Source organism: Pseudonaja textilis, chromosome 2 (genome assembly GCF_049901715.1).
Source record: "Pseudonaja textilis isolate UNSWEBS1 chromosome 2, rPseTex1.2, whole genome shotgun sequence".
NCBI classification, from domain to species: domain Eukaryota; kingdom Metazoa; phylum Chordata; class Lepidosauria; order Squamata; family Elapidae; genus Pseudonaja; species Pseudonaja textilis.
The window spans coordinates 184,812,331-184,819,136 of NC_141991.1; the positions used below are offsets into that span (position 1 = coordinate 184,812,331).

Genomic DNA, 6,806 nt, shown 5'->3' on the forward strand with positions numbered 1-6,806 from the left:
TTTCCCGACCCAACTAACCTCAGAGGGCTGATAGGGTGGAACTGTGGATAGAACCCTTCTCCCTAATGTAGACAGATGCCAAAATCATACCCAGTTAAAGAGCCACCTCATTCCTTTTTGCCATCAGGGTGCTCCCAGCTTCATTCCTGTGCTCAAGTTGCTTAGCAACAGATCTTTAGTTTTAAATGGTTGAAACAAATCCGGACCATCCTTAAATCAACTGGGGTAAGATTTTATACCATCTACCAAGGAAGGAAATCACATTTGAAAGAGAAAGGTGTCATGTGTATGTTTCTATCGTTTATATAGGGCAAGATCACATCGACTAAGACTCGAGATAACTTCGTCGCACCTAAGACCCTAACACTGATAGTTTTAGAAAAACTGCAAAGGGTTCAACAAGCGGCCGTTTTCTCACGTATAGTTTTCTCACGCCTCGGGGCTAGGAAAGTCTCTACAAGTGAATTTCGATTGCTTTCATCCTGCTTCCTATAAAACGAGTATTCCTCCTAAGGGCAACAACCGTTGGAGAATTTGCCGGTTTTACCGCTGCTTGTAATCCCTGTTTCACACCTCCCTGATCAATCCGGATTAAACGACGGGGCTCTGCAATACATTTTCGGTCTGTCTGTTTCTCTCCAGCTCAAGCCAAACATTCCTCCTCCTGGTTTCCAACTCTTCCCTCCTACCGATCTACCGTAACGCCACGGTCGAAATCTGCCGCCCTCCCCATCTTCGTACCTGTTTGCCGCGCCTGTATTTGAAAGCAGCAATCATGAGATCGCCAAGCTATCGGATATGAACTATCTGCAAGGCACCAGGTTTTTTTTTTCTGGGCGGGCTTTAGGACCCAGGGAGTAACGAGAAAGCCCGGACATTCATGCTAGCTTCTGACTGACTTTACAACGGTTATTTCCGGTTAGAGAGCAACCAGCGGTTCGCTCAGCGGCTTTGTGTTGTCTTCCGGTCTCAGACTACCCATTGGAATAATGTGAAATTGTGACGTAACACATTCTAAACGGGAAGATTCTTCGCCCGCCCTCGGTTTGCTTCAATCCGCTAAACAGGGCATGCGCTAAAGGAGCGTGCTGCGTAAACACCACTTTGCTCCCGCTCTGTTTGCCGCTTTAAGAAATTATAGGTGCTGTTAACGGGTTGACAAAGTTGATACTAATAATGGATGGGAAGGAAAATAGATGCGTAGTTGTCTCTGCAGTCCTAGGCACTTTATACTGTGCAGGGATACTAAAAGTTTAGCTTCCTGGATTCAGTGGAACTTATTTCCAAATTGTTTTACGTATTGCAATTCATGTTTATTAAATCGCAATTGTAATATTCACAATAAAAAAATGAATCTTTGATTAGATAATATATTGCAATTCCATACAACAGTCTTGAGTATCATTTGATTACAATTGTATATAAACAGTGAATTTTGTTCACTGAATCCATATACCACAATAAATCATTACTTTTCAAGAGGGTATATTGCAAACACCCAATAGAACATCTATGGTTAACTCTCTTCTGGTCTTACACTGTTTCCATAAAATACTACTAGCTTCATCTGCTTCTGTGTATGATCTTAGATGCTGATCTAGTGATATTGCCCCAGACAGACTTGGCGCAGTCTTGGACTCCTAGATCAGGGAGGTCTAACTCAGGTCCTCATGGCAGTGTCACCTGACATATCACAACTTTTTTTCCCCTTTGCTAAACCGGGTGTGGGTAGGATGCATCCGGCCCAGGAATTTGACAGCTCTGTCCTAGACTCCTCAAAGAGCAGTTGTGGCTGGGGGAGTGTTGCACAGCTTCATGTTGTGTATCTGTTGTACATCTTCCTTGATCAGGATGCCCTAGCCATCTCCAGATTGGACCACTGTAATGTTCTTTACATGGGGCTGCCCTTGAAGAGTATCCAAAAGCTTCGACTGGTACAGAATGCAGAGTTGCAGGCTGTTATGAGTCCTCCTTGAAGAGCACATATAATATCTCTGCTTCATGAGCTGTGTTGGTTCCAGCCCAATTCCAGGTGTTGCCTTTCTCCAACTACATCAGCCCATCCCATTAATTCTGGAAGAGAAGGCATGTCATGGGTCCCATAGGCCAGGGGTCTATTTGGTGGGTCTCAGGAGGACAGCCTTCTCCGCCATGGCATCCACCTTACACAGCGTTCTCCCATTTCCCCACAAAGTTAGGCAAGCTTCAACCCTGCAACCAAAAGCCCCTCAAGAGCTGGTTATATCATCAGGCCTGGAGCTCCTTGGAAAACAGACATAATGGTAAATGACTCCACTGTGCTTGATGTTCTTGCACACTGTAGGTCTTAAAAGAAATGCCATTCTCATTTTAATGTTTTTATTATTGTTTTTTTATTTATCTGTCATTTTATTCTATTGTTGCACACCGCCCAAAATCACTTTGTATGATATAAGCAGCAATATAAATCTGATTAATAAAATATTCAAAAAATAAAAATGAAAGTAGCCCCTTTCCTAGAAACCAGAATTTTGACCAAGTCACATCAAAATTGAAAAAAATAAAAATCCACAGTGGCCCAGTCAAAATAAGAACCACTGTAGAAGTGGTACTTTGTATACTCATTTTATGCATCCATATAAGAAAGGGAGAAATATAAAAAAGAAACAAGGAAAAGTAACTGCAAATGGAGCAACCCATTTTTGGCCCACTCTAGTATCCTGTAAGTACTTGTGTCTATATCAGAGGAAAGGATTAACTTCAAAATATTTGTTTTGCCCAGGACTGAATAGTATGGAAAGTTAGTGTTTAGGTGAGCTAACAAACAACAAATCTTAAGTTAAAATAATGGTTAAATTGCTTCATCTTTATATCTGACTTTAAATAACAATCTACTGTATCTTTAAAAGGAGACTACCTTAGTCTCTTAATCAAGGTTGTCACAGAAAAAGGAACAACCCCCAAATTAAGGACTGAAGTATGCCCACTATTCCTGGTCTATTCCTGGAGGAATCAGATATAAAATGGAAATTGTAAAAATATGGGAAGAAGTACTTCTGCTACGTCTCCATAGTGATTACAATCCAATTTAAATATTTGCAAATTATAATTTTTAGACTATTTTAGAACAAAAAAAAATATTTTTGAACAGCCAGCCAGTCAACCAGACATCTATCTCTAAGTTGTGTTACTTTCATGCATTCATAAAGAAGTCCTTGACTCAGAGCAACTACTTTATATGCCCTGGAATATATTTCCATTAAGTGTTCAAGGCAATTCTATTTGTAGAAAAACATGATACTCTACAACCTGAAGAACCTTACATTGTGTGGAATTACTTACCAGTTTGAATTAAGAAAGCATAAGATGAAAGTCACATTTGGCCAAAGTGAGATATCCTTGAAAGGCAATTGGCCTCTTTGGGAGATCTAATTTATCTATGCTGTTTGTCCAATTAGCTATACCTTAATTTTTAAACAAACACAATAATCATTACAATATAGGTTTTCAGTGCATTCTTGTACAAAGAGGGGAATCATTGCTGTTGAAATATCTAATTGTTTCAGAAGCAAGATGAACAACAATAGATATAAATTCATTTAATCCAGGCTATAATTTACCATTAAAAGTTAACACAATGAAATAGTTTCCGAAACAATATTCCCAGAGTGTACTCTATATAATAAAATTATTAAATTTACTCAGTTGTCTCACCAATTTAAAAAATCTACTGATTAGGATGTATCTATAAACATAACATATAAGCACAAATATATTTTTTTAATAATAAGCATTCAAACCATTCCAGAGTTGTACGTGCAGATTCCAATTTTATTAGTAATAATTTAAAACATTATGTTTCTTGCTCTGTACAATTGACTCAGTTATGTGGATTATATTATGCAGTATATTCTTCTAGTCTTTCCTATTTTGAAGATGGTGCTATTAGAAACTGATGGAGAAAGGATTCAAGGTTGAAGATAGAAAAAAAAGTGAAAGAAAAATGAAAGGAAAACCATTTTTAATTGTCATAGTTGGAATATAATATTGACTCCTAGAAGCACGTTTTACAATACAGTCTAATCCTGGGAGCTATTTCCCTTACAGCAGGAACACTTATCATTTTTAAAAGAATAGCATCAATAGTTTCAGATGTTTTTTTGTACCCAAAGCAATTTAGTTCAAATCAAAAAGTTTTCCCTGTAGGGTGAAAACATTAGCAAAACTGTAGAACAGCATGTGGATACTATTATACCTGTTTTCTTTTTAATCTGCATTTGAACTAGGCTTGGAGAAAGATAGTTTGCTTTTATTATTCAAAACTAAGTACACAGAGATTAAGCTGCTTCAGTTTTTCCCCCTGAAAAGTTTTAATAGTACAGAGTGGTGACACCAGGAAATAATGTGAAATAGCTCTAATCTGTTTATATTGCTAAAACCTTTCCCGAAAAACAGAAATTCAAAACTGCTCTGAGTACTGTTTTTTTCTGTATCCAATCTGGAAATCTAGATATTCAGATATTTGAAATAACTATTTTTGAAATGCACTTATGTTTGTATTCCACAGTGATTTATGGGTAGATGGATTACTGTAACGCACTCTACATGGGCCTGTTTTTGAAGAGAATCTAGAAGCTTCAGCTAGTGCAAAATGCAGCAGCATAGATAATTATGTGCACACCTAGATCAGCACATATTACACCTCTCTTCTGCAAGCTGAATTAGGTATGTTTGTTTGAAGCTGCTGCTGCTGATCTACAAAGACCTACTTGACATGAGGCTGGGATACTTGTAGAATCACCTCATCCCAATTACATCTTCCAGTCCCATCAGATCTGGCAGAAAGGGCACATTGCAGATCCAGCCTACACAGGAATATCAGCTGATGGCACCCAAGAGACGACCTTTTTCTGCCAGAACCCACCATTTGGAATACCATTCACCCTGAGGTGACTTTGGTCCCTACTTTGTTAGCCTTTCAGAAGAGTCTGAAAACATGGCTTTTGTCAACTGGTTTAGAAGTCCAGTGATGTTAGTGGAGAGCCTGCTAAGAGGCTGTACTTTTAGGTACAACATAATGGTGCTCTCCGCTGATTATGTTTTAAGGTTTTTAACAGTTTGTTTTTAATGTTTTTTAATTATTGGAGGGGAGTTGGTTGACTTTATATTGTTTTCTGGATTTTTAACTTCACAAGCCACCCACAGTCACATTAGCAAGATAGGTAGCTATCAACAATTAATAAATTCATTAAGACAATTAGGTGTGATTATTTTAAATACTGCACAAGAAATCAGGAGACTAAATTGTAGTCCTGCTTCAGGCATAAAGCCCGCTAGATAACTCTGGGCAGCTTGCTTCTTCTCAGCCCTAAAAAAAACGGCAATAGTAAGCGCTTCTGAAAAAACTTGCCAAGGAAACTGCAGGGACTCATCCAGGCAGTTACCAGGAGTCAACACTAATGGAAAGCACATCCAATTTCATTAAGGAATGCAAGATTTCTTCTTTTACCCAAACTTCAATGATTGAATTTGCAATATATACTGGCATAAAATGTGGAAATCCAATCAGTATAATTTTATATTGAAAATCCAATCAGTGCAAATTCAATCTGTATAATTTTATATTGAAAAAGGCTAGTTTTTTAAAGCAACATATTAAGTATATATGTTGGAATTCAATGCAACTACAGTCATTGTCTTTTATATGATATATCAGTCTATGAAATGGCACACTGAACTTCACAGCATATATTTTTGTTCTTTGTACCATAGTAGTTTTCAACATGGAATATACAATTGTATCTAATATGACAATGCTTATCTCACACTTTGAATTAGCCACCTGTATTTAATATTAGTGTATTGTATAAATCCAGCTAGTATCACCTGCACAAAGCTACTCATGAAGAAATGGCTTTCTGAAGCTCATGGCAGTATTTTAAGTCATTATAAGGCTGTGACCAATTCAACTGAGTAGAAAAATTAGGCTCCAGGATACCTATTTTCTAGTTGAATATGGATTTGAACTGATACAGGTACATACATGTTATCGAATATTAAATCACCATTCAGATGATCCATAATTTTGTTCCCTCTAGCAATCAAGCAAAGACTTCTGGAAAAGCAGAAGAATTGGGTCATTTTCTGTCATGCCACATATGCCATCACCTCCTTCTACCAACCTTGCCTGTGGAGATTCATGCTGTTATCTAAGGCATAATGTTGCGTAGACTGTTTATCCCAAAGGTAATAAATTCTGTATACCAAATAAATGCAATCATTCTTCAACAAACAGAAAACTAACCTCACTGTCTGCATTTTACAACACACTGAGCCACAAAACAACCACAGTTTAGCCTAGAGTATTATGCAAGCCTAGCAGAAAAGATTTAATTACAGTTATTTTGTAAAGAGCTAGGATGATATAGTGATTAAAGCACTAGGCTGGTTCAGGCCTACCACAGCTATGAAAGCCCATTGTGACTCTGTGCCTGTCACTCTCAGCTCACAAGTTGTTTTGTAGGGCAAAAATGGGGTCAGGATTATAAATGTGCCTCAAGCTTCTGAAGGAAAGGTAAAGAATAAATTAGTCATACATATAAAATAATAAACACTGAAAAGTCTACATTCTAGTATGCTTTCTATAAAAAAAATGAAGAAAGGTCTCTGCTGAATTTTGACACAGAAGATTGAACTCACAATTCCATAGTCTGAAAACAGTGCAGTGAATTTAATATATTTATTCACACCAGTTCACTAGTAACCATATTGGCAAAAATAAACAACAGTCACATTTGTGGTATATCAATTTGATAAATAAACGTAGA

The 6,806-nt window shown here is 37.5% G+C and overlaps 1 protein-coding gene across 5 annotated transcripts in view; it reads right to left on the reverse strand.

Moving 5' to 3' along the window:
• Positions 1-923, reverse strand: part of CCDC171 (coiled-coil domain containing 171) — a 178,228-nt gene extending 177,305 nt beyond the window's left edge. For 3 of the 5 annotated variants that reach the window (XM_087926588.1, XM_087926587.1, XM_087926585.1), the window contains exon 1: positions 742-919. The gene's annotated coding sequence lies outside the window, so the exon portion shown is untranslated. Of the gene's footprint in view, positions 1-547; positions 677-741 lie in introns of those variants that run through there. The other 2 variants (XM_026718389.2, XM_087926586.1) reach the window with 2 other exon arrangements.
• Positions 924-6,806: the final 5,883 nt, after the last annotated feature.